The 25,639-nt window shown below is 44.0% G+C and overlaps 1 pseudogene; it reads left to right on the forward strand.

Annotated features, from left to right (window-relative positions):
* Positions 1–3,728: 3,728 nt before the first annotated feature.
* Positions 3,729–23,884, forward strand: LOC105531074 (annotated as a pseudogene).
* Positions 23,885–25,639: the final 1,755 nt, after the last annotated feature.

The raw sequence follows: 25,639 nt of genomic DNA on the forward strand, positions 1-25,639 counted from the left end.
ATTAATAGTAAGTGGCCAGAATATAATGCTGACTGCAAGTTGTAAGGAAATATATTAAATGAAACAAATTGAATTCAAGAATTTGTTTTGTTTTGTTTTGTTTTTTGTTTGTTTGTTTTAATGTGTGTTTGCTTGTTTTGCAGAAATGAGGTACGGGGGAGAGAAACACCTACTTGGAAAGCACCTACACAACTGAATTGGAAAATGTGGAATACGGATTGGGGAAGGGGGACTCTTCCTGACATCGGGCTCCAGTGCTTACAGCAAAGGGAACTTGGGCAAGTTACAGATTCTCTGTGCCTTGGTTTCTTCATCAGCAAAACAGAATCATCCCATAAACTGTAAGGTCCGTGGTATCAGAGTGTCCCCAAACTGACTGCACATCTGAGTCATGTTAACAAACACATTCCAGGCCCCACCTGAGGGCACTGAATCACAATCCCTGCAAGGAGGACACTGGACTTGTATTTGCACTGACCTTCCAGGTGTTTCTTACTCTGGTCAACTTGGGGGTAGGAACCATTGAGCTCTATCACATCATTCCAAAGCCAAAACACAAAAGCAGAACAAGAATGTATTCAATGCAGTCTGTAAAGAGGAGAAAACTGTTGGGGGAACCTAGAAGTGAAGGAGACATGCCTTGATGGGTTCCATCTTAACTTTATCCTGAGTATGGCAGAGACACGAGCCCTTCGGGACAGATGCCTGAGGCAGTGACAGTCCAACCTTGGAACAGTGGAAGCCCTAGTTTCAAATTCAAGCTTGCTTTGAGTAGATGTTAAGTTTACATCTTTTTGCATGGCAACAGGGCCAACTTTCTCCAAGCTGCTCAACTTACAAGAAAAGGAATCGTACTGCTAAGACTTCAAACTTCAGCAGACTTGGGTAAGTAAGTCTTATAAATCTGTTCTAGCCGCCTAACAAGAAACCAGAAATTTAGCAAGTTCTTTTTCATTCAGGACAATTGTGTTCACTAGATCAGAAGCACTGAGACATGAAGAAAAGAACCCCTAAAAAGGGAAAGCATTCCTTCCTGCTCTAGGACATCCCTGCCAACTTCAGGGAGGTTGGAACACAGCTGCCCACTCTACAGTATGGTTTGCTTTTGTGTCTGGAGAGTGTCTGACATCCTGAGACCTGGACCCATTTCAGAGAGCTTTGAGAAGAGCCCGAATCACTGATGGAATTGGACAGTGCATGTAAATGGCTCAGCAGGATGAGGGTAAGTGCAGGACACGGCCAGGTCATACTGAAAGACAATGAGTGGCGCTGATGGGGACAGACAAAGATTAAAAACAAAAGTTTGTGCTTCGACTTCAGAAACGCAAACCAATAACTAATTTGCTCTTATAAGTAATAACGAGTATTTTTCTATTTACATGAGAATTTAACCTCAAAATAGAAATCAGAAAACTATTAAGTCCAGGGCATAAAACCTAAGCCATAGCTTATATTTATTCTTTCTAAATAGAGTTAAGAGTATAAAATCTTCTCCATAAAAAATATATATCATGGTTACAAAAAGGCAGAAATCTTAATGAGAATCATTGGTATTCTATAGAAGAGTGAATTAAATACAGCCAAGGGAAGACCCAAGTGTCATACTTCTCTTGTATATTAGGAAGTTCCATTGAAATTCCAGGTAATAGAGGTTATTTCCCATACTGTTAAAGCGAGGTTGCAGACACTTCTAAATTTGACCCCAAATACTCTAGTAAGGCACATCTCTGTTCTGGAAAATGATACAGTAATGAATACTATTCCCTTGACTCAATATGGTCATTCTGCCAGAATCACAGAAACAAAAAAATGGAAATATGGCCAAATTCATGATTTGCTATCCTCTTCTTCAGGTTTCATACCTGTTTCTTATAGATAATAACATTACCTTAAGGATTATGATGAAAATACAGAGTCTAAATATGTGCATTTTTGGGGAAAATGCCTGGTACAAATTGGTCGATTAATATTATTCATAATTATATGAATATTCACTGAATTATATGGATTCTGTGAATAATCACTGAATAAATGTGATTGCTTTTATTGACAATGCTCAAGACTCATCCCTGTGTGACCTCAAGTAAGCCATATAACTTTCTGATCTTTGTGATCTGCAGTTTCACCATTTTTAAAATGAAGAAATTTTGCAAATTTTTCCTCCTCCCATATAATATCAGGTCTCACACACACCAGAAAATAGATTTATTTACAGCCTTTGCTACATCTCAAAGCACTGTCATTACACAGTGTAGTTGGAGGATGCTGCAGGCTGCTGAGAGGCATGCTTTACAATGGGATTGATCCAGTCCTCCTCCCTTCACTTCCACATGAATGCTGAGTAGCCCGTGGTCACACTTACCACACCTCAACTCAGGCAAGTCCAGCAGCCAAACTTAGGAGACCTGGGCTACAGGACAATCTCCCAAGTTCTAGCATCACAAAATCTAGGTGGGGATGAAAGCTGAGAAAGTGAGGAGGTGGTTCAGGGGATCACGCTCCCCTACTCATCCCTCTCATCTCAAACTCACCTTCTATTGCACAGGAACACTGAGGATCACCAACCACCTCTGACCATGAGCTTGATCTTGCCAGGTTCTGTTACTGGAATGCAACCACACATCAGTGGTTTAGAGCAACTCAAAATGTATATATATCCAACAGTGTTCCATAAGAAGTGTTCATGGCCCTGTTCTTTTCAATATATGGGAAAACTAAATGAAAATAGTTACAGGTTTACAAGACTTCCCAAGATACATGGTCACACATGCTTTCAGGTGATATATACAAATGATTTTCATCACTTGACACCTTGAAAAGAACTCTTGTGGGACCAGAATGATCTTTGTAAGTGATAAGTATGAAACGAGTGTTCAGTGACATTAAAAAAGCAAACCAATCCACGCATAGAGGAAGAGCTATGGATGTAGGGATGTGAAACTGGTCTTAAGTGTAGTGAAAAGACAAGATGCTTCCCCAGTAAGAGAAAAGAAACCAACATAACAATGGGATGCATCAAGAATACTGAGAAAGGATAGAAAATATTTTTTAAAAATAAATTATTCACTCATTTTCAGTAGGCACAGAAAAAAACTGCAGAAGACCCAAAGGATACCATAGCAGTCTAAAATTTGATATCTTTCACTTGTGGAAAAGCATTGAGATCATTTTACCTTAAAAAGAAGATGGGGTGACTTTGTGACTACCAGTAAGAAAACAACCTTATGGGAAACTATCTCTACCTTGATGATTTTATACACACAAGAGATGAGCAATGAGGAATAGGCTTAGATGTATTGGGAAAGAGGTGGGCCTGTAGCACTGTCACAAGGGTGCACTAATACTGAGAGTGACTGCTAAAGAAATGATCCCCATCAGTGACCCTCAGGTGAGACCAGGGAGCCAAGTGTTTCAGCACAGGCTGGGCAATTGGAATACAGGGCTCCTAAGATTCCATGACACCCCCACCTTCTAATTCTGTTATTGCAACTGCAGACCGTTACCTGGCACGCTGGCTGCTACCTCCCTCACTCTTGTCAGAGTCGGAGCTATAGGCAGTGCCTTCACCTCTGAGCTCAGGCATCCTGGACCCTGTTTTTGCGGTTAAGGACTCTAAAGTGTTGTGGGGTGTTGATCAAGTTTTTCTCAACCGTAAGTTAACAATTCCAGTTATTGTCATCGCTCAGTCCTGTTGGAACCTAACTGATTTCACTAGTTTTTGACCCATCATGTGTTTGGGTTTCTTCTCCCCAGTCCCTGACTCTACCTCTTCTGCCACAAACGTCAGCATGGTGGTATCTGCCGACCCTTTGTCCGGCGAGAGGGCAGAGATGAACATCCTAGAAATCAACAAGGAATTGCGCTCCCAGCTGGCAGAGAGCAATCAGCAGTTCCGAGACCTCAAAGAGAAATTCCTTATAACTCAAGCTACTGCCTACTCCCTGGCCAACCAGCTAAAGAAATACAGTAAGTTCTATAGATTCACTATCACAAAAGTGATAAATGACCACCTGTCTTCTCTCTGAGAAACTGAACGGTCTCTTCATCAAAATTAATGTCATCCTTCCCATACTTCTAGGAAAATAGAAATGGGTTTTTTAACTTCATGGTGTTAAGGATGGAAAACAGAGGCACAAAGTATTTAGCAACTTTTCCACATTTGCAGTCTGGTGTGAGGTGAGAGGAGAGTTAAAATCCAACATATTGACTGCTGACACAGGCACAGAACCACCTGTTCTTCTCAGCAAGAGGCTAAATCATGTTTATGAGAATCCTCTCTGTACCATGTAAGATGCTGCAGACAGGTAACATCTAGTCTGTTGGTCTAAATGTCTGGGACTAATGAACTTAAATTCACTTCAAACTTCTTTGAGGCCCAGTAGGCAAAGCTCTATTCTGGGCACCCTGGGGGAAACATAGTGACAGTACACAGCACCCGCACTAAGGAGTTTAAAGAGGAGACTACTCCTAATAGTAACTGCGGCAGCCATAAGTGACAGCATCAAGAGCAAGGAGTACCATGGTGAGAGGGAAGTCCTGCTTCCTGGGGCACAGACTCTTATTCCTAAAGAGGAAGAAAGCTGGCACATAAGATATTATGGAGGTAGCAGTGTAGTGTACAGAGCAGGGACCTGGGCTCCTGGGCTCCATCCAAGTTGCCTATCTTCTCAGTGCCTAGGTTTCCTCATCTGTACGTGGGTTGTACAATAATACGTACCTCAGAAAAGTGCTGCAATGACTTACATGATCCATTTCTTCTCAATCTCCTAGAACAGTTCTTGGCACAGAGAAAACACTCTCTATTAGTTCTTCATTCTACTGGGTCTAACTTAATTCAAAGTTTATTAGTGTTTCGGCATATTTCTACTAAAGCCTCAGGGTGTTATGCCTCATATTTTATGCTGTTATATTCAGATACGATATTTTACATATTTGACATACTTGTGCTTAAAATTTCCAGTACCAGGGAAACCGTGAGTCCCATAGTGCTAAGGGTCTTTCCAACTGTGCAGGATATTATTACTTCATGCCCCAGCGCAGTGTTTTAGAGGAGAGGCTGCAAGGCTTGGGAAAGTGTCCCAAGATTCAGAGTCAGACCTCAGGGGCTGTGAATTCTGACTCTGCCTTGTTCCAGGTGAATCATCTTGTCAAGTTACTTGATGGGCCCTTGAGTTTTTTTGTCCCCATCTCTAAGTTGGAGAGTATCAGATAACAGAAAGTTGGGAGGTTGATAACTAAAGATGTGGAAATGCCTGCCTAGAGCCTGGTACTGGGGCTGCTTTCATCCTTGGGATGGATGCTGCTGCCTGCCCTGTCAGTAGTGATCCCAGCAGCATGTCCAGCCTTGCACTGAGGCAGGCATGTCTGTCTTTTCTCAGAGTGTGAAGAGTACAAAGACATCATAGACTCTGTGCTGAGGGATGAACTGCAGTTCGTGGAGAAGCTGGCAGAGAAGCTCAGACAAGCTGAGGAGCTCGGGTGAGTAGGCCCCGTTGGGGGCAGGGAGATGGGCAGGGGTGTGAATCTCTGAAGTGCAGCAACTCAGCTGGGAGAACTAAGAGCTAAGCTGGGCCAGGACAAGGGCAGGCATTTACATGGCAGGCATATGTCACACAAATATTTATAAAATAGAGAACAGTCATCTTAGTAAGTTATGGGTTGCAGTTGTTTCTTGAACCTTATTTTCTCTTTTTAAAACAAGGCATTGTTGAGGTGAAATTTGCATAACCAAAGTTGATTAAAAGAAAGTGAACCACCCAGCAGCATTTAGCACACTAAAATGGTGTGTGATCACCACCCCATTTACTCTTAGTTAGAATCACCTCCTGACTGCCGCATGTCATTCGTTCAATCAATGTTGCCTTCTTGACCCTGTCCTTTTTTTCTTGCTACATCTTTCCAATTCACCCCATTTGCACCTGGTCACATTTCTGTGCATGGCTTTAGTTCGAGTCACTGCAAGATGCACTGTGTGAATTTCCATATAGAAATGTCCATGGCCAAAGTGAAGAACTGAAAGGACGTTCTTTTGGAACTGATCTAGGAAGACACCGGCTTTTGTTTACAGAAAAGAAAGATGAATGGAACATCATGGAGGATCTTACAGGAGCACTCTCTTATATAGAGGAAGCCTTTAAAAATATATACATATGTATAACTTAAAAACATATATATTTATTTTATTTTATTTTTCTCTTAGCCAAAGGTATTTCCCCAAATATGTGCTGACCTTCTGCTTGGAAGGCTCCTTGAGGACATTCTCACAGAAACCTCTGTTGCAGTGTTAGAACTGATCACTCATCCCTTTCCATTATTAAATGTTCTCTACTATCTCACCTTAGGCAATATAAAGCCCTGGTTCACTCTCAGGCACGAGAGCTGACCCAGTTACGGGAGAAGTTACAGGAAGGGAGAGATGCCTCCCGCTCACTGAATCAGCATTTCAAGGCCCTCCTCTCTCCCGATGACCTTGACAAGTCCCACGGTCAGGATCTCCGAGAGCAGCTGACTGAGGGGCGCCGGCTGGCAGAGCGCCTTCTCCAGAAGCTGAGCCCAGGTGAGGTGGCCATGGGCCCTGATGACACACAGCTCTAGGCTTATGGAAGTCCCCAGACCTCCAAACCTCCACAATGACAATTTTATGGGTAGTGTATCTTTCCAGTAAACATCTGTGGGCGTGACATGACCAGAACTTCCTAGGTAAAAACAGAGATGGGAAACCCATGGGGCTGGAGGTCACAGTATTGCAAAGGTCTCCTCCTTTCTTGATGGAACATGGTCTTTGGAGCAAGAGGCAGCATTCGTCCAGTTTTAAAGGACAGGAAGGAGGTTGTGACAGGAGGCAGCTTGTTAGAGTGAAAAGAGCCCGGCCTAAGAGTGAAGGTTCCCAGGCTCTGTCTTCAGCAATGTCTTTAGCAACTGTGGCCAACTGATTAATTTATCCTTCCTGGGTTTCTATGTCTGATTCTGTGAAGGCAAACAAATTGTCTCTGGCATTCAAATATGGGAACACTTATGACTATATTTCACATGAGATAAAGCCCCTCGCTGTGTGCTGTTGGAGAAGGCACTTGAAGTGCTGGCATTTGGTGGTAGGAAGTGGCTTAGGCTGGAGCACTCCCCATGGAGACAATGTCCCTAGATAACGAAGTGTAAGACACCTGAAGGGCCCATGAAGTCCCTGATGTATGGAGTATTGTGGGACAAGGCTGTTTGTCCTGTTCTAAGAGAAAGATACAGGTTCTAAATGTGAGCTGTGACAGGACACAGAGCCCGTGCCTGGTAATCAGATCTGTGTCAGGATTGGGGAGACAGCTGCTGAAGTTCAGAGAGAGACTGGACAAGTCTTCAGTGATATGAAGAGGAAAGGTCTTTTCAATATTTGGCCACATCTTGATGGTGACCCTGCAGATCAGAAACGCATTGCCTCATGCATCAGGAAACCATTCCAGGGCATTTTCTTAAAGATAAAACACGAGAGCTTTCAGTACAATGCAGACTCATACATATAGATGTTCATGTCTCCGTGCACATAGGGCTCACTGTGCTTGCATAGGTGAAGTGGGAAATATCTGAATAGACACTTCTGTATTTGCAGAGAATGATGAAGATGAGGATGAAGATGAGAAAGATGAGGAGGTTGAGAAAGTACAGAAATCATCTGCCCCCAGGTAACACTGAATAATCAGGAGCAAGTAATGGGTGGTAAAACATGAAAAGGGTCTCAGAAAGAACCCAAGGTGGGTGAAGGTAGTCACAGATTCCAGATGCAGGATAAATAAAGCTGCAGAGTCCACTGATTCCATCCACTGACCCAGCAAGAAATAGCCCTGTTAACATGCTTGTCCATTGTCTTCATGGTACCTCTAAGCATGACCCTAGATGAACTCACAGCCCAAGCGACTTCCTGCACACACAGAGGAGACCTGTTCTCCCCTGCAGTGAAAGCCAGGAGGAGGTGCAAAGCTGCTTTCTACACAGTTGTCTTTATGTTCTTTTAAGGAAAGATAAATAGCAGAGAGGCAACAAGCAGAGGAATTAGGAAGTACCTAGCAAAGTTGAACACAAAGAAAAGCACCTAGACAAAAAGTTTACATTTCACAGCACAATATTAAAATTAAAAAAAAAAAAATAGAAGGCACACTATCTCTGGAGTCTACAATGGCTCAAAGGCCTGTATTCCCATGGCCACCATGTGTTAACTACAACCCAGGTTAGACACACTGTGTGGCAGCTGTTTTTAGTTCTCTGTGTGTGCTCTCAAGACTGTACCATACAGAGACTTCTGAGTCTCCGTCCTCAGCTCCTACCTACCCAGTGCAGTGATCACCAGCCACTGTTTCCTCTCCGGTTTTCTCTGCTCTGTTGCAGAGAGGAGAGGATTGTCTGTTCCTTCTTAAAGGGAAACTCCCCTTTGCTTTCTGAGACCACTCTCTTATGCCTCCTGTCAAAACCAGTAGGACTTCCTGGGGTCCAATGCCTTTTGGTTTAATCTTCTGTCATTTCTATCCCACCGGACACATCAGGGAGGTGCAGATGGCTGAAGGAAAGGAAGTCCCTCAGGACTCACTGGAGGAATGTGCTGTCACTTGTTCAAATAGTCATGACCCATCTGACTCCAACCAGCCTCACAGGAGCACCAAAATCACATCTGAGGAAGACAAAGTCGACTCTGCTCTGGTTGTAGAGAATGAACCCTCTCATGATGAAGAGAAGGAAGCTCTAAACATTCTCCCAGGTAGCCTCTCTATTCTTTGTCCCTCCTGCCTCTGTCTAGGCTGAGGAAGATCAATTCTGAGGACAGGCTGCATACATACATATTGGTTTGATTTACATACTAAGACAGAGCTGGGTGCAGTGGCTCATGGCTGTAATCCCAGCACTTCGTGAGGCCTAGGTGGGTGGGTCACTTAAGTTCAGGAATTCAAGAGCAGCTTGGGAAATGTGGTGAAACCCATCTTTACACATAATATGAAAAATTAGCCAGGCATGGTGGTACGTGCCTGCCATTGGAAATACCTCGGTGGCTGACAGGGGAGTCACCTGAACCCAGGAGGCAGAGGCTGCAGTGAATCATAATTGCACCACTGTACTCCAGCCTGAGTGACAGACAGAGGCCGTGTCTCGAAAAAAAGAAAAATAAAGAAAGACAGAGAAAGAGAGAAGGAAGGAAGGAAGGAAGGAAGGAAGGAAGGAAGGAAGGAAGGAAGAAAAGAAAAGAAAGAAGAAAGAAAGAAAGAAAAAGAAAGAAAGGAAGGAAGGAAGGAAGGAAGGAAGGAACTATGATGGAATATTGCACACAGAAAAAAAAGAAATTATGATGGAATATTGCACACAGTTATCTGAGAGTCAGAGACCTTTCCTCATCTCCTTGTCCCATAACATGACTTTGTCTTCCTGGCCCCAATGTCAGCATATTGGACCACAGGCAGGTGTGACAAAGTCATAGCCATCTGTGTACAGGAGGTAGCTGTCAGGCCTCCTGGCTTGGTTCCTATGTCTCTTGTCACATGCAATAATGATTAGTGTCCCTGAACAATGTCCATGGACTTTCTATGCCTGTACAGGCCACTAACAGTCTCGCCTGTGTATTTGGAGATGTTGTTTCTCTGGATTCACTGTTCTCAGACCGAGGCTGGGTCTCCTTTAGGTCAGCTTGTCCCAGTTAAGCAGTCACCTTGAAAGCAGGAGAGAAACACCTCTACCTTTATCTTGCTTATAAGTTTCCCTAAACAAGGCTGAGCCCTGAGTTCTTCACCCCATGAGTGGCCTATGTTTCTGTGTAGCATCGCAGACTCTTTTTTATGCAAGGGTTGTTAGAATTTATCCATCAGTTCAGTCTTCTATATAAATTTCTCTAACCATTCGTTGACCATGATATATGATGAGATAAATCAGTATTGCAACAACACTTCTGGAGTGTAGTAAGGGCAATTTTTGAATTCTTGTGAGAAAAGTTTTGTTTAACTGTTGGCACAGACTTAGGTCAGAGGAGAGGTAATTATGATCTGCCAGACGAGGGAGATTTTGTTTCATGGGTATGGAAAGAAGGCTCATCTACTTCTGACAACACTTAATGTAGGGCACCTTAGAACCTTCCTGTCAAAATGTCACATTCTTACACTGAGGATATTTTTGTTCTTGTGCTATCACTGGACACTGATTTCATCTTGTGTGATGTGTGATTTCCTTACTGTGACCTGCTCTTCTGAATTTGTTTACAGAAAATCAGAATGATCATGAGGAAGAGGAGGGGAAAGCACCAGTGCTCCCCAGGTAACTGTGGATTTGTGGATTGTTAGTTCAATAGTGACACCTGGACACCACGGATCCAGGGAAAACAGGAAGCGACGAATTCTCTCCTCCATTCATCCAACTGCAAATTACTCCTTTAACAATGTTGTCTTCTTTATTGTGGTACTTGAATAGGTTTCAATTTCTTAATCCCTCTCAAGCATAGGAACAGACAATCAGTTGAGCCAGGTGAACAGATTAAACTCAGGGATTTCCTGATCTCACCTGTGGTCTCCCATGTGGTTAATCTAGAGTGAGATGCATATATGATTTCTGTGTGTTTTGTGTCAGAATGTTGGCAACTACTTAGTTGCAAGAGAGAAAATTAAAAATAAAAATTTCATATGATGTCAAAATATTGAAAAAGGGGGACCATAAAGCAGCATCTGTGTGTCTGGAATGCCCCAAGAGCTCTGGTCACTTGGATGCTGCATGTAAATGTCACCACAATTTTTGTGAAGGAAGTGAAGCCCCATGTTAGATCTCTCTGAGGCAAGTCATGCTTCTAGTTTACCGGGAGAGTCTGGGTCTCCTGCAGCAGCTCGTTTGGGGCAAGTGCACTGAGCACCTGCTGCTCGTGTTGCTCTGTCCCCAGGACAGTCACATCCACCCCACATTTAGAAGGATGGGTTTTCTCTCTTGGAGGAGATGCCCCCTTTGCTCTCTGTGGCCACTCCCTTTGTGTCCCATCAAATCACATGACATGCTGTGGTGTTGAGTCTGTCTTGATCTAATCTGCTGTCGTTCCTATCCTACCTGGCTCATCAGGAAGCTGCAGGAGTCTGAAGAGAAGGGAGTCCTGCAGGACTTAACAGAGGAATGTGTTTTTTCTCATTCTAGACACCATGATATATCCAACTCTTACCTGCATCATGAAGTCACTTTCTCGGCACTGGATGAAGAGAAAGTTTGCTCTGCTCAGGATGTTGCCAGGGATTACTCCAATTCCAAACAGGATGAAACACCACTTAGCTTCTTAGGTAGACTCCCTATTCTTTGCACCCCACAATCTGTCCATAATGATAGATGTCATACCTTCAGGAAGACACGATGCTTATATACCGGTTAGAACCAGGCTTTAGGATTAAGTTTGTAGGAAGGCATCCTAGGAGTCAGAGTTGTGCTCCATCCTCCTCCAAAACCACATATTGTCTTTCATCTTTGCCCCATTGGCAAATCACTGTACCCAAGGTTGACCTGACAAATTCATACCCACCTCTGCAGCCTGGGTGCAGGATGTAACCACCAGTCCTCCTGATTTAGATTTCATCTGTCATCTCACATGAAATCTTCTAATTTTCCCTCCCAAACAACCTGAGTTTCTCTGCCTGTCCAAGGCCACTGGCAGCCTTACGTATATCCTGTCATTACCATCGTTCACTTCTCTCAGGCTAAACTCCCTCCCCTTTTAGCAGGCTTGTCTTAGCTAAGAAGTCTCTGAGTACCAGAACATAACACCACTATTAGATTTTGTATGTTTCTGAAAGGAGGCTGGGCCCTGGAACTCCCTGCCTCATTAAAGGCCTATGTTTCCATGTAGCGTTAGAGAATCATTTGATTTAATCTATCCTTCTAAATGTACATTCTACAAAAACACCAAAAACATGTTATCAGATGGAAACATACTGAATACTGCAGTAACCTGCTAGGAAGCATTTAAGTAGATTTCCGGGATCTGTCAGTAAATAGGATATGGTTAACATTTTGCTGTGACTCAGGACAGAAGGGACTGTGATGATGACCTGTCGTATCAGGGAGATTTGCTCCATGGCTCAGGAAAGCAAACCTAGTGACTTCTCACAAGGCTTACCCTGAGGCCTCCTGGAAAATTTCTCTCACAATAGCCTGTTATCACACCGAGTTTATTTATACCCCTAGGTAGGTTTGCACACAAGGTCGTGCATGTTTGAATGGGATCAAGTTCATGTGACTGGTCTTTTCTTAATTTACTTGCAGAAAAGCAAAATAATCTTGAAGAGGTGAAAGGAAAAGAAACAGTTGATCCCAGGTAATTAAAAAAAATCAGGGGCTCTAAATTCAGGGGTGATACCTTTGGAACTCATATCCACAGAAACCCAGAAAGTCCTGAATATACCAAATTAATCCCTTCATCCAACCAGAAATGATCCTTTCTAACCATGTTTTACATTTTCATTGTGATACTTGCATCATTGGCCATTTCGCATTAACTTCTCAGGTTCAGTACATAAAACCAGTTGATCTTCTGAACAACTAAACAGTCCCAGAGATTTCCGTAAAGCAGCTAACTTCTTATGTTTTCAACCAGCCTGAGATGCATATCTGCTTTCTGCTGGCTTTGCATTAACACAGTGCTAAGCATTTCAAGGCAAGGAAATTAGGTAGAAAAAAATTATTATTATACCACACATAGTAATGAGAGAAGAAGGACTTGATGGCATGACATTTTGGGAACATTATTATGCCTCAAATGCTATGTTTACCTGGTCACTACACATAAAATTTAATACCATTTAAAAGAAAGTAATGAAGCCACAATTATGGAACATGATATTCAGTAAGTCACGACTGTACCATACAGAGAGACTCAGTCTCCTTCCTCAGAAAATCGTCATCTGGCCACTTCACTGAGTTCCTGTTGCTTCTCTCTGTCTCTTCTCTCTTTCCCTCTCTCTGTATTGCAACCTACCCCATGGCAACCACACTGTGACCCACCAAGAAGAGAAGAATATTGAACTATTTAATGGGCTGCCCCATTTGTTTTCTGCCATCACTCCTTCCTGCCTCACGTGAATCCAGCAGGGCTCTGAAACTCCTTGGATTAATCCTTACTCCTTCCTACCTTACAGGCTCAGCAGGGGACCACTGAGGGGGGACAAGCGTGAAGTCCCCCAGGAGTCACTGGATGGATGTTGCTTGACTCCTTCCATCCTTTCTGACCTACCTCACTCCTACCACCCTTATTGGAGCACTTTGTACTATTTTGAAGAAAAGCAAGTCAGCTTGGCTCTTGTAGACAGTGAGTACCCCATTGTGAACACGATAAATCTCCAATTGGTATCCCAGGTAGAGTTCGAATTCCTTTCACCCCTGGCTGGACAGAGATGTGTCATTAGTGTGAGCAGGACTCACAGAAACAGGATGATTTGCATCAGAATCGAAAATCAAGTTGGAAGCACAGACATGGGGTGGGTCAGTGAGCTTTGCTCTCCTCCTCATCTCAGACCATGCCTGTGTCACCCTGGGCCACCGCCACGACATTGACAAATTCACACCAACCTATGTAGCACGTGCCCAGCAGGTATCTGTCAGGCCTCTTAATCTGAATAAGATTCGTCTTGCCAGCTATTGTGTTCCTTACAAATTTCTTTCCCCAACCAAGTCCTATGAGATTCTACCCCTGCCCAAGGCCTGTGGCATCTTTGTCTATGTTTTGGTAAAGATATTACCCACATTTCAAAGAACCTAGTCTCATTGTCTGTGTCTCTGATGTTGGCCTGTTTTAGGTGAGCAGTACATTTGCTTTTGTTACGTTTCTAGAAACAAGACTGGGCCTTGTCACTCCTAGATGTCACGAATAGACAATGTCTCTTTGTAGTACCAAAGATTCATTTTGATTGCAGGGTCTGTATGTTCTCTCCTTCATTCTAATTTCAGTGTCTAAACTCCTTGCAACCTTGAACAATGTGGGTATTTGATGACTGAAGGCTGAATAGTGTAGTTTTCCTTCTAGAAAGCAGTTGGGGTGTTTGCCTTGAATTGGTGTGAAAAAATTGCATAACTATTTGCACAAAATCAGGACGGTTGATGTTGGGATAATGATCTACCAGAACAGGGAGATTTCATTCCCATGCTCAGGGAAGAAAACCAAGGCATCTGTCTCATGACAGGACCTCAGGCCTCCTGGAATATTTCTCTCACATTGTCCTGTTCTCCCACTGAGGAAGCTGATGTTCCTATGTTAGGACTGCACAGTGGATTGTTTGTGTGTGTAGGGAACCTGCTTAATGTGTCTGTCTCTGTCTGACTTTATTTGCAGAAACTGAAAAGGATCAAGAGGAGCTAGAAGATCAAGACCCACCGTGCCCCAGGTAACTCTGAGGAATCATGGACAGTTAATTCAGTGTTGATATGAGGAGTCTCAGATGCAGAGAAAGTCAGAGTGTACAGAATATACCTGTTCCACCTGTTCAGCCAACCATGAAATAGCCATATTCATAAGGTTGACTCTTTTCATTGTACACCTGTATTTGTATTTCTTCCTTATTAATTCCTTTCAATTCTACTAATCTGCATTCAGTTGATTCTATTGAACCGATCAATCACAGACATTTTCTTCAGTTCCCTTTTCTGTCCTTTTTGCTTAAGTGAAGTTGAGCTGCACATCTGATGTCTGCCTCTTTGGCATTACCATGTTTACAAGTATTTGACAGCACGAAAGTGAATGAAAATAACTCTGTCATGCTACAATGTTGAGAGCAAGAGATATTGAGGATACAGGAACTCTGTCTGGGAAGACTCAAGAGTCTGTATTCATTTGGCTACTGATGCTAATTTCAACAAAATGTATGCAGAAGTACCCAATGCACTGTGTCCTGGCAGTTTCCCACAGGGATCACTCCATTACCTTCCTCCCCAGATCACTGCCTGCCCAGTGCACTGAGAGCCTGTCACACTCTGTCTCCTGCTTCAGACAGGGAAGCATGGTTGTATCTCTCTGAGGGGTCTGTACTTTGCTTCCCCTGGGCCTTCCTGAGGGCCTCCCTATAGAACCAGCTGGGCGCAGTGGTGTTGGTTCTCTCTGGTGTTTATCTTCTGTCTTCTTTACTCCAGGCTCAGCCAGGAGCTGCCAGAGGTAAAGGAGGAGGAAATTCCAGAGGACTCCGTGGATGAAGTTTACTTGACTCCTTTAGTTGACCGTGACCTATCTGACTGCCACCAGCCTTATAGCAGCACCTTGCCCTCATTGGAGGATCAACTTGCCTGCTCTGCTCTGGATATAGCCTGTGAGTACTCCAGCCTGGAGGTCACAAACCTTCGCTGTCCTCCCAGGCAGCCTCTGTATGTTTTGTTTCTGCAACTTGTGCAACTCAGACAGACCATCTCTGCAGGCAGGCCCTAGACACTGAGCCTGTTTTGAATTTGGCTCTTGGATCCAGTTTTAAGGACAGACATCCACTGGGTAAAGCATCCTCTTTTCCTGTCCCAAGTGCCTCCTCTGTCACCTGGCTCCTCCTCTGTCACCTGGCTCCTTCTCACAAGAGCAGGCTGTGGCTGTCAAAACGGGCCAGAGAGGGGTGTGATGAGGGCTTATTGCAAACTCTTGGCCATAGTAGCTCTGTTGGAGAAATTTATATAACAGACTTCCTTCTTTAAGATAGGGCATCTGTCTTTTCTGAAATTATGTTGCTAACTACATGCCCTTATCTCTTCTCTGGCCATCCACCTATGCTGGGAGTTTTTCCCGATTATTTGGAGGCCTGTTTCATGATTCCTGTGTCCCAAGCTAGTTTCTCTTCTTCAGGGATCCCCAGCCACAGGGCCGTGGGCCATTATGGGTCCATGACCTGTTAGGAACCGGGCCGCAGAGCAGGAGGTGAGCGTTGGGAGAGCTTTTCAGCCTGGATTCCACCTCCTGTCAGATCAGCAGGGGCATTAGATTCTCACAGGAGCTCGAATCCTATTGTGAAGTGCACATGCCAGGAATCTAGATGGTGCTTTCCTTATGAATCTAATGCCTGATGATCTGTCACTGTCTCCCAGTGACTGTCACCCCCAGATGAGACCACCTAGTTGCAGGAAAATGAGCTTAGGGCTCCCACTGATTCTACATTATGGTGAGTTGTATAACTGTTTCATTATATATAACAATGTAATATTTATAGAAATAAAGTGCACAGTAAATATAATGTGCCTGAATCATCCCAAAACCATTCCCCCTAACCTGGTCCCTGAAAAACTGTCTTCCATGAAACCAGACCCTGGTGCCAAAAAGGTTGGGGACTGCGGCTCTACTTCCTCTGAGGGGTCTTCCCTCCACTGACGCAGTCCAGCATCCCTTCCTCTGTGCGTGTCAGGCTTGCATCCTCTGCAGAGCTCCAGTGGTTTTCTCCACGTGTGGGTTTCTAGTTTCAATCAAGTTTTGGTCTCAGTGCTATATTCTCATGAAAACCATCTACAACTAGTGTCCCTCATGAGGTTCTGGCGTAACCGATGAGCAAAGCAGAGTGGTTCCTGTCCCCACGACGTCCAGAAAACCCTTCCTCTGAGCAAGTGCCCCTTGAGATAGCAGCTCCACAGGACGTGTAAAAACAAAATCCAGTTTCCATTTCTTCTTGTTCATTCTCTCTCTCTTTTTTTTAACTTCTATTCTGGGAATTTCATGTAGATTTTTGGGGGTTTTACCCATTACATTGTCTTCTTGTAAGAGCAAGTAACTCTGTGCTGTCCCTCAGTATATTGAATTATGTTGTAATGAAATTAGCAAAAATGCCAGGTGTAGTGATTCACACCTGTAATTCCAGCACTTTGGGAGACCAAGGAGATGGATCTCCTGAGCTCAGGAGTTTGAGACCAGCATGGGTAACATGGTGAAACCCTGTCTCCACAGAAAAAATTAGCGGGGCATGGTGGTACACACCTGTAGTCCCAGCTTCTTGGGTGGCTGAGGTGGAAGGATCACCTGAGCCTAGTTAGTTGAGGCTGCAGTGAGCCACAATTGCACCACTGCACTCCAGCCTGAGCAACAAAGTGAGACCCCGTGTCACACACACACACACACACACACACTCACAGGCACACACACACAAAGAAACTAGCAACAAAAATGTTGGCCTCTATTCTATTTTGGTCAGTAAGTGCCTTTCATACTGGGACCATCCCCTTTCCCATTTTGCATTTGAGTTTCAAAATAGCAAATGCTTTTCTAGGATCACAGTGATTCATGAGACAATTAAAATACACACTGTCCTTGCACCTGCTGTATGCCCTGCCCCTTTGCAAGCAAGCTCTGTCCTGCTATAACCCATTCAGGGCTCAAGGGACACTTGCAAGTGGGCAGTGGCATCTCCATGTTGGAGCTGAGGTCACTGAGGCATATTTAAGAAAACTTAGAAAACCTTGCAGAGAATGAGGATGTGAAGAGGGGAGGAGAGAGAGGAGCCTCACAGCAACGTGGATCCGGCCCTGCAGGCCCCGTCCCCATCCTGAGCCCGACCTGGACTTGCATGAGGTCATTGGAAGTCTTTTCTTAGTCCACTAAGAATGTGTATTCCTCTCCCTGTGGAAATGGAAAGAATTTGTTTAAGGGGTGCCACCCGAACCCCACTGGAGCAGTGGGTAATGTGAGGATCGTGTCCTCTGTTACCTTCCTAAGGAACCGCACATGCTGATCTGTGGCTCTTGTGGCCCCTGAATTTCTGGGAAGGGACTGGTCCCTCTCCTACATTGCCTCTGTCTGCTGACACCCACTATATGGCAATAGGATGGATATGTGTGGGCAGGGGGTCAAACCATTATAGGCAATGGGAAATTCAAAATGCCCCAGAACCCAGAAATTTTGCCTCACTTAGTGTTTGGTCTGCAGCCTCCCAGCCCCCTTTCTCGTGGTTCTTTCTCAAACCCTTGCACCTCTAACTCTTGGCCTGTTCTTACAGCCCTGTGTATGGAGAAAAACAGCTCCTCCTCTCCTGTGCTCTGAGGGCTCTCTAGAACTTTCCCTCTAGGCACAGGAAAGAGATGAATAATAACAGAATAATCGAGATGGTCTTGTTAGACGATCCAAAGCCCACTGGACTGAAGCAGAGGTTTTTCACTTCAGGGACACCCCAGCCTGGGCCCCTGCTGTGTCAGTGTCCCCAGACACAGACAGGAAAGGTGACGTCGCCTGCACTGACATGATGTCTGTCTGTGTGGCGTGGGTCACTGGGTGGCTTTACTGAAAGCAGGGACATCAGGGATGCATGTTCTGGGCATGCTTAACAAAGGGAAAACTCAGATTGTTTCTACTGAAGCCCCTTCTCCTTTCAGCTCCCACCAAGGTGGCCTGTCCCCAAGGAACTTGGAGTGGAGACTTGAGCCACCACCTGTCAGAGGTGCAGGCTTCACAGGCACAGCTGGAACCAAGCACCCTGGTGCCCAAATGTCTGCGACTACAGCTGGATCAAGGGTTCCACTGTGGGAATGGCTTGGCCAGGCGGGGCCTTTCCTCCACCACCTACAGCTTCTCAGCCAATGCTGATTCTGGGAACCACCGGCCCTTCCAAGGTAGGGAAAGAAACACAGTCATGAAGCTCTCATCCAGGTGTTGGTGGTCACGGTGCTGTGGGTGCAGGAGAGAATGGGACCACTCTGTGCTTCCTCAGGGTCAAGTTGAAATTCATGATGCTCCAACCAAGTGAGATGAGCAAAGGCCTGGGGCTTAGAACTAAATCTGTTCTCAGGTTCTGGGTTTGCCACTTTCTGCTTGTTGACTTTAGCCTAGGTTTTTGTCTTTTTGCTATTTACATCTCTGTTCCCTCATCTGAGATACCTGAAAAATTATATCTACCTGCAATCATTGTTGGGAATATTTATTATTATAATTTCTGAAGGGTCTGATTCCATAAGAATTGCCCCATAAACCTATGAATAGATGTTATCTAATCCTTTTATCTTTCTGCTCAATTTACACTTAGAAAGTGACTTCACGGATGATGTCTCCTCTGAGGTAGAGCAGTTATGAAGATCTCTGCTTTCTAGGGCCCCTCTTCCTCTCCTTTCTCACACAGACTCCTCTGCCAGTTTTCTTCCTCTCCTTCCCCATCCCTCATGAAACCAATTTTCCCCTATCAGGCACTTTCACTAACAACCTATGAGGCACATTGAGTAACAGTATAAATCCTCGGCCCACACTCACTCTCCTGACACGTCCAGCTTCCTCTGCTTTTTCTTCTGCTTTTTTTTTTTTGGAAATAAAAGGGCAACTTTCACATGGAAAGTGTTCACATCAGTCTGTTTTATGAAATTCCATTTAGTACAAATTCTCCACTCATGTCCATGGCCATGTCCTCAGTTTCTGTCTCACAGGGATCCACTTGTGCTCAGATTTCCTTAAAACCCTGGGTCGTGTTCATTCTCACTCTCCGTCCCACTCAGTATCTCCTCCTGGAGCCCCTGGGGCTGCCTGGTGCTCATCTGTCAGGCAATGCCCTCACTGAGGAATGAGGGGACCCCTGTCCTCAAGAGGAGGAAGGGTTGGGTGAGATAATGAGCACCATCTGGGTCCGAGGAGAGGACACATGGAAGGTGCTCAGGGAGTGTCGGGGGATACGCAGTCCCTGACACGTGCCGTGAAAACTTATTTAAACTGATTTCTTCCCACTGGACTCTCCTTTGCTTCTCTATGGATTCTCACACCCGCAGCCAAGACTCACCACACTGGCTCAGACACACTCCCTTTTGCTCACTTTCCCTGGAGTCCAGAGCCTGAACCAGGTCCCAGGTAAGAGGATAGAGTGAATGCCTTTTGTTTCATTAATATTTTCCTTCACCTGGTGATTTCTCCCCGCTGTCTACCAGGTCATTTGTTTCTCCCACACCTTTTCTTTCTCATTCTTCTCATGTTGCTATTTTTTTTTCCCATTTCAATGGACCTGAATAGTGACGATACTGTTACATTCAATCTCTCCCAAATCCCTATATAATATTTTTTCTCTAAATTAACATGTACAGATATATGCATTTATATCATTTGTCCTATTATGTGTGATTATGTATATCTGGTGTGTATGCTATATAGGGTATATATATATGTAGCAGATCATATAATGATGCAACTTTTATAAATTCTCTAGGTTTAGTCTTCCTGGTTCTTTTCTCTCATCACCTGCTGTCACCTCTCTCTGATCTCACCTCGGTGCCACATGGGCTGCCACCCTGCCAGGCCCTTCCATTCCCATCTCCTGTTTCAACACAGCTCTGATTTAACTTTGATTTTTATAATCTCAGCTCTCCCCAAAGCATAGCCTACATAGAGTTTTATATCCTTGCCTTTGCCTTATCTACCTGGAAGCTATTTGTGCTTCTTAATCTTGTGTTTCTTGAATATTGCTGTGAATTGGCAGTGCCTGTGGCTCCTGGCAATCTTGTCATTACTGAGCAATGTAGGAAAGATAAACAAAAAGAAAACATTAAAGTGACTCTATTGGCTTCCCCTCACTCTTTGGACTTTCTTGTCCATGGCCCCTTTCTTGATTTGATGTCCTCTGGGTGGAAGAGAAAGTCACCATAAGATGTTGGGTGCCAGTGGATCCCATTGGCTGTGGTTTTATTTTCAGAGCTCATTTTGGAGCCCTCCCTGGGGATGAAGAACCCTCCCCAGCTGGAAGATGATGCACTTGAAGGCTCAGCAGACAACACACAAGGGTGTCAAGTCATTGGCCAGATTCATGCCTCCAGTGTCCTGAAACCGAAGATCATCAAAAGAAAATTCTCATTCAGCAAGTGGAGACTGGCATGCAGATTCCCTGGCCTGCAAGCTTAGAGTGCAGAGGTAATCACATCTATGGCTGATAGCTGCACTCACTTCTTATTTCTCTGTCTATGGTGACACCTCATTCTCCCACTGCTTTTTCTCTTCCATTTGTTCTCTCCAACAGCAGCTGTAACCTCTGTCTGGTGTTACCTCTGTGTCCCCTGGGTTCCCACCCTGACAAGCCCTTTCTACCCCCATGTCCTCTTTGCTCTCTGAACTCTGCTCTATTCCTTCTTTAATGTCTTGAGAGTTCCTCTCATGGACACAGGAGAGCCAGGCCTCCTTGTCCTCATCCAAGTGCATAGGTTAAGCTGCTGAACACAAGGACGTTTGCCTGGAATCACACACTCTCTTGGGAAATTTAACTTTCCTCCCTGCATCCCCAACTCCATTGCCTCTTTCTGCAGAAATCATTGCTTTAATACATCATTTACACATCGATTTTCCTCTTGAATCTTCTTTGAGCAACCCAACTGAGTCAACTCTTAATCATCACTTGTTCCTCTGAATGAGAAGTGTTAAAACTAAGCACAAAGAGCCCCACTTAGGAAACTAAATTAGAACCGGGGTCACAGGTGGGAGTTCCCTACTGGCCTGGAGTCAGGTTTGTCTTTAGCCCCAGATGTGCAGCCTAGTGCCAACGTGGATGGAGTTGCCAGGGTCTCAGTGTTCTCACCTCATGGACTCGCTTGAGCTGACGTTAACCGGAGAACATTTATGACATTCTAAAGGGACATCACTCCAAAAGTACATGCAGAGGGCAGGACTTCAAAACTGCATACATCATGAGGTTCATCATTGCAACCTCTCTCCTTTTTATTCTCATTTCCACTTCTATAACTCCAGTTAAGGGTCTAAAATGCAAGTCAGATGCATCTTGAGGCCAGTGTATATGAGAGAGCATTTTATGAATTAACTTTGAGAAAAGTGACTCCAGGACCAGCTTTATGCATACGCAAGATGACAGACAGGAATCTGTCTACAGGACAATCTTTTCTTTGGCCCAGCCCTGTTGATAAGAGAGAGATTGAACTGAAATTGTCAGGGAGAAGGCTACAATCCATGGAACCACTGGGAACAAAGCCAATCATGAGAGAAATGGGGAAAGGGAAGAAAATGATGGGAAATTGGGCTGGTCCATTTAGTATCTCTACATTCCTGCTGCCATTTAATAAGCACCTGGTGAGATTTCAATTAAGATGAACCCCTTCAACTCACACCTCGGGATTCTCACTTACATGGCCTGGGGTGTGGTTTGAGCATCTGTAGTTTTAAAATGCTCCCATGTGATTCTAATATGTGGCTAAAGGTGACTAGGACCCCTGGTCTACTATGACCTCAGGTTACCAACATGGAAGTGTCGCATATGTGTGGCTACTCCACAGAAAAGGCTGAGTATCCATCAGCCTTTGATGGGATCTGTATTCCCCTCTCAATAGTACTGTTTGTATAGCATAGAAAAAATCAATAGGAAAAACAAGAAAATTAATAGATTAGACTTTTAACCTCTGCTTGAAGCACACTTGCTCAGTTTTGAATAAAAGATAAGAAATAGTCATTATATTAATACCTAATGTACAGAAATAATACCTCCCACATTACATATAGTGGAATTTAGTATTTTCTTTTGCATTTTAAAAGAAAACTTCCAGTTTACATTTCCCCACACCCATTTTATAGCCCACTCATGGGCTCACCACTGCAATGTGAAAATTTTACTTTTGGTCAGTTATTGTCCTTCTGCAAAATCCCTAAAGAGAACTCATTGGTCTCACTTTCCTGAAGAGAATACAGTAACAAACCAAGACAAATTCTGCAAGAGATTTTATATGAATACTTCTTAATGCCTCTCTTCACACTGGCATAAAATATTAAAAAGAAACCTTTCCCAAAATGTACTTGAGGAAAACAGTAAGTGGTACAGGAGAATGTAGTAAAACACAAACTAATCCGTTTCACTTTGTACTTCAGAGTTTTCTTGTTCTAGATATTGAGAATATTTCCAGAGATGCCTTAAGGTGGAACCAGATGTGGAATCAACTTCAGGGCATTAGAGAAAATAAGTTGGGCCGTGGTTACAGTCCCTGCTCTCTCTTTACTAACTCCATTTTTAGTCTCTTTTTTAAAATTTCCTTTCCTTCCTGATCCCCTTTGGACAAATACTTATAATTATCTTTTTTTTTCTTTTTAACCAACCAAAGAAGCAGCAGCAACATCATATTTATTTGTAAAATCTTATTCCTGCAGTTGCCAAGGTGACCCAACCTCCTCTCATGACTGTTGAGACGTCCAGATAGGAGCCTTTCCTCTCGCTTTCTCCAATCTTTATTGAAAGGGTCTTAGTGGGTGGATTCTGATTCCTGGGTTGTCAATAGCAAGTCATGTGGCCTTAGCTCAATCTTACCCCTGTGGCATCACCACTCCTCTGTTGTAAAAGATGGAACTGGACGTGGATATTGTCTGAGGTTTCTGCTGCTTCTCACACCCAGGGTTCTTCCCAGGGCCTTCACGTTCCTCCCTAGAAGACTAGGACAGGGAGTTGTAAAGGGGTGGGTTTCTCTGCAGAAGGTTCTCTCCTTCTGCTCCCCTCTGTTTCTTGGCAGGCATCATTGATGCTGAGCACATCCTCACGCAGAGGAAAAGCCATCACTCTACTCCAGACAGAGGGGATCAGGAGGAAAGGGGCTGATGTTCCCTGCTGCTGGTTGGGCATAGGTGGGGTCCTTATATCCTGCACCCAAGGCTGACTGGAAGCTCAGGGAAGTTCAGGAATGTTTTGTTCTCACTTGTGGTTGGCGCTTCCCCCTTCAGCCAGCCCAGGGCTCACCCTTCAGCTCATCCTCCCAGCAGGAGATCCATTTGCCCCTGAGATACCACTACTTAGAAGTCTCTCCAGACTCAACCACGGGGAGGACCTGACAAAAATGCTCATTTGATTTTTTCTCTCTCGCCCCTACAGATACCAAATACTGCTGGAAGGATGCAAAGGATGAAAGGATGTCACAAAAAGTAGCTTTTACACTTGATGAAAAAAACAAAAACAGCAAAGCAAGTTCAAGTCCAAACACAATACTGCAGGGGTCCTTCACTGAGGATTGAATTTTAGACACAGAATACTCTTGATGATTTCAACCCACTACGCTCCTTTGATTTGAGAAGCCACAGTCCATCCCCCTCCAATTGTGATCAATACCTAGGGAGACCAATACCCAGATGGACAAACAGCATTGACAGGCCTTAGCCCTGCTCCTCTCAATTCCCATCGTGTAGAGAACAGGAGTCAGGAGCTGCTGGCAGGAGACAGCATGTCAGCCAGGACTCTGCCAGGGCAGAGTATGAACAATGCCATGTTCTTGCTGAAAACGCTTAGCCTGAGTTTCACAGGAGGTAACCCTCAGACAACTGCAGAATGTAGAACACTGAACAAGACAACTGACCTGTCTCCTTCAAACAGTCCATGTCACCACCAAGAACACAACAAAAAGGAGAAGAGACATTTTGGGCTCAAAAAGAGTAAAAAGACGGTGTAGCTTGTGCCTTTTTAGTCATTTTGAACCCAAAACATCTCCTCGTCTTTTTGTTATTGTCATTGATGGTGATGACATGGACTTGTTTGTAGAGGACAGGTCAGCTGTGTGGCTCAATGGTCTACATTCTGAAGTTATCTGAAAATGTCCTCATGATTAAATTCAGCCTAAACATTTTGCCAGGAACTCTGCAGAGTCCATGCTGTGAGCTTCCTACCTCAGTCCATCTGCAGGCAGAGAAGGCCCAGTGTGTCCATCCCCATTGTTGTGATACTAGGATGGTCACTTGGTAAAGGAGGGGACAAGCAGCTCTGTCCCTTGTAAAGACACCTTGTTAATAATTAATTTGGAAAGCGGTTTGAAATAGTATCAATATCCTGTATTCTAACAATCTTCCTCTGAACATTTTATCATCAATTAATCACCCCTGCCTGTGTCAGTTATTATATTTATGTCTGTACTTTGAAAACTTTCTATCTCAAAATCTCACTTTATACTTGCTTTTGCTGGCATTCTTCACAAAAAAATATATTCCCTGCCCGAATTTTAACTTTCATCCAAAATTAATTTTAATTTCTTTTTGCTGGCATTCTGTTGTGAAAAAGAATATTCTCTGCCCCAATTTTAACTTGCATCCAAAATTAATTTTAGTCCATCAGTTAAAATGTTTAAGTTTTAAATCTGTTTCATTAAAACATTTTTTGCCTCTCACTCTGGACTATTGGATTTTTTATGGATAATGTTTTAAGCTTTATTATTATGATTGATTTTGGTGGATAAGAATTTAGATTAATAAAACCATTCTTATTTCCCTGTTTCATTCTAAACTCCTCCATGTTCTAGTCTATGTTTACCATATGTTGTAGATTATATTTACTGTATTTCTTTGTTGATGTTGTTTTCTTTTTGTGTTTGTGTGTGTGTGTGTGCTTTTGGTTTGTTATTTAGGAAGAGTTGTATAGCTCCCGTTTAACATTGCACTGAAAAGGTTTTCAATTGCCCAGTAGCAGGGTTCTGATCCACCAGGTCTCAGGCCTCATCTGTGTTTCTCCACACTCGCTTTCTGAGGAATATTTTACCTGTGTTTTGTCATTAACAGGACTTCGCTGCTGCGCTGGCATCTATTTGCCTGGTGTTTCCTCTCCCTCTCCTGTTATGTGGTTCCCAGACCTGGCTAAATAAAATCACCTGGGGTCCCCAGTGCTCCCTAGCCCTGGTTGGGGGCAGGATTATGGGTGGTATTTTTGACTCTGTGTTAATCCCTAGGGCTTTGAAGTGTATGTGTAGAAATTCAGCTATTATTCTATCCTACTTCTTCAAATGCAGA

This window comes from Mandrillus leucophaeus, unplaced genomic scaffold (assembly GCF_000951045.1).
Source record: "Mandrillus leucophaeus isolate KB7577 unplaced genomic scaffold, Mleu.le_1.0 Scaffold861, whole genome shotgun sequence".
NCBI classification, from domain to species: Eukaryota; Metazoa; Chordata; class Mammalia; order Primates; family Cercopithecidae; genus Mandrillus; species Mandrillus leucophaeus.